This window comes from Uloborus diversus, chromosome 2, assembly GCF_026930045.1.
Source record: "Uloborus diversus isolate 005 chromosome 2, Udiv.v.3.1, whole genome shotgun sequence".
Taxonomy (NCBI): Eukaryota; Metazoa; Arthropoda; class Arachnida; order Araneae; family Uloboridae; genus Uloborus; species Uloborus diversus.
The window spans coordinates 90,486,424-90,489,823 of NC_072732.1; positions in this window are offsets into that span (position 1 = coordinate 90,486,424).

Here is a 3,400-nt window from a genome sequence, read left to right on the forward strand (position 1 = left end):
GTCTGCAGTTTTGAGAGTTTACGACAGGTCTTAATGTATTTACATATATCATTCTTTTTATTTATATTTCGCAGTGTGTCCAAATAAATGTTTTGTTTAAATATAATTAAGATAATTTAAAACACCCTTTTATTTATTAATTTATTTATTTATTTTACTAGTGGTACCCGCACGGCTTTGCCCGTAATAGAAAATTAAAAGGTCTTTTGGTTCGCCTGTATATTTACAAATAATGTATGGTGAATTTTCTCGCCAATTGGCTTGTGCCCATGTTACGGTTCCCCGTTATGATAATTTCGTAATATACTCGTCCATCTTATGATAATTTTGTTCTTAAAATTGGAATAGAAAAAGAACCATATCGAATTTTTGAAAAATCGCTTCGAGGTGCACACCCCCATGCTACAAACTAACTTTGTGCCAAATTTTATGAAAATCAGTCGAACGGTCTAGGCGCTATGCGCGTCACAGAGATCCTGACAGACAGAGATCTGGACAGAGAGAGATCCGGACAGAGAGACTTTTAACTTTATTATTAGTAAAGATTTAAACCCCACCAAATTACCGTATTACCACGCATTATCCGGCATGCTGGGAAATTCGAATTTTCCGGCATGCCGGATAATTCGAGGTTTTTTTTGCAACTAAACAAAAGTAAATTTCCCCATTCAGTTCCAATCAGAGAGCAAGCCACTGTAAGGAAAAAAATTAATAAGTCGCAAAAGTAACCTTCTTTCAAAAAATATGTGTATTGCATATAAAATGTGCTTGTTATTTATTATAGGTCATTATTAATGGTTTTAATTATATGCCAATAAAGTAATTAATTCCAGAAGCAATCATTGTTACTGCGATTTGTTCATAATTTTTTAAAATAAATTAATTTAGGTTCCTTTTAGAGAAGTAAGTTTAATTTTTATTTATTCAATATCGCAAATTCTTTAGCACTAGTTTAGTGGCGGTAACTTATTGCTTAAATGTTTGCTTGCTTAGTTTTAATTTAGTTTTTATAAAATTATTCGTTATTAAGAGCCAGTCAGGCAGGTCAGATACATGCCATTTTTGATTTCGCTAAAAATTTTACAGTGGTTTCTTCGAATTATTTTAGAAAACACGTTTTTTTTTTCCTTCCAAAAAAATTTTTTGTGACCCACAAAAATTCCGAAAGTTGGTCCCGACTTAGGGTTTTCTCAAATAGACATTTTTTAATATTCAATTATCTCTGTGCATTGAGCATCAGCAAAAGTAATCTTTGTGATTACAACATGATATTTAGTACCTCAAATGAAATGTATCGTAAATTTTATGGCTGACCTTCATCAGTGGACCCTGGCAGGGGTGGCTAAACTGTGCCGAAGAAAGTAAAAATGTGGCATGTTTGAGGCCTCCTAGTTTCATGCACTGAGGCTCCACCATGGTTTTTGTACGTAATTTGTGTAATAATATGTATAAATTATTCAATACTCTCATTTGTTGCATGGCTCACCCTCTGCGCTGCCAAAAAATGGCAGTTTTTGTATAGAAAAATGCTAAAAAGTGCAGTTTTTATCAGCTTTTATTTCAGTGCACTGAGGATCAGTGTAGAACTGGATACCTGCATTTTAAATTAGGGTATGTGTATTTTCACAACAAAATAACAAAACCATAGGCAATAGTTCTGCAGGCTCATAAAATGCACTTCAAGATGAGGTCGTTACGAGTTAACGACGCATCCAGTTAGTTGTAATCTCAGCAAAAACAACCCGGTTGTAAAAATTTCCTCGCCAAGAAAATGTTTAATTCTTCCCCACCAGTGGCGTAACTACGTACCGCAAGACCCCGCAACGCGGTGGAGCCCGGAGTCGGAAGGGGCAGGAAAATTTTTGAGTTTTGTTTTGCCACTTAGAGGCCCCAAATTGCAGGGGCTCTAGGCCACGGTCTATATGACCTATTCAGTAAACAGGCCCTGGCATTAGGTGGGGGAATTGCCCCCAACTCCTGAGTTCCCAGTTTAAAGAAATGAAATGTAATAGCTACTTGTTTTAAGATTAAATTTTTTTTGAGAACAATTGCTAACATATTACCAACTAAGTTTTCTTACTTTCTTCTTCAAAATAAATAAAAGGTAAGGTCTTAGCTAAGAAGGTGGGAAAGAAGGGATCCTAAAACTAAATATTTTTTTTTACTTCACCAAAAACAAACTATTGTTTTTTTAAACTTCAATTTCGGAAACATTCTAAGAGAGAGTCTGAAAAACCTCCTTCTCCCTATAATTTCCAAAATCGCTTCAAATTGCTTTTTTGGAACTTCGATTTCGAAAAATTCTGGAGCAAAGTTCCAAACCTCATCTTTTCCCAAATTTGGGATTTTAAAATTTTAATTTTCAAAAAATGCCGGAAGAGCCCCGAAATCCCATCCTTTCTCGTCAGGCAATTAAAGGTGGCCCACAATTGCGTTTCAGGAGTTCAATTTTGAAAAATGTCCGGGGAAGCCTCCGAACCCTCGTTCTTTTTTAAATTAACGAAGATCATCTAATATTGCGTTTTGGAAACTTAAATATCAAAATAATTCACCCGAAGTCTCATCTTTGAACAGCTTTCCCATAACATCCTTAAAACGATTTGTGGATCACTTTCGATGAAGTTAGGGGAAGGGTGAGGGGGTTTGAGACTTTGTCCCTTAATTTTTCGATATCGAAGTTCCAAAAAGGCAATTTAAATATGGATTGCAATCGCATTTTTAAAACTGCAAATTCGAAAAATTTACGAAGAAAGTCCCCAAAACTTGCCCTTTAATGTCACCTAAATTCACTTGAAATTGTGATTTTGGAACTTCAATTTCGAAAATTCTGGGCAGAGTCCCCAATTTAATCCGTTGTTGTAAAGTCATCAAAGCTGGCCTGCAATTGCGTTTTAAGAAGTTCCATTTCAAAAAAAAAAATTCCGTGGGAGAGTCCCCAAACATCCCATTCTCATTTTCATTAACATTAACGAAGATTGTCTTAAATTAAGTCTTTAGAATTTTAATATGGAGATATTTTCGGAAGAGTCCCCCGACTTCTTCCCCCTAACGTGATTCCCAATCGCGTTTGTAACCGGTTGCTGTATGCTAACATACCCAATATTCATGCGCATCAGTTTACAAACTTAACCGTTGACCGTGAAGTGAATGTTGGGTGTTGTTTTCATATCGCGTGGAGTTTAAATTATTGTAAACATTGGGAAACACCTGTTGCTTCCTGTCTGTTCATCGTGTTCTTGAATCATGTAACAGAACTCAAGGAAAAGAAGATATTAATTTTGAACATTTTCATTAATTTCAAAGTAAATTTTTAATGGGAAAAATTTTAAGATCATGTATTTGTAAAATAAATAATGTTATTCACCACTAAGTATGACTTCTGTGGATGATGATAAGCTTG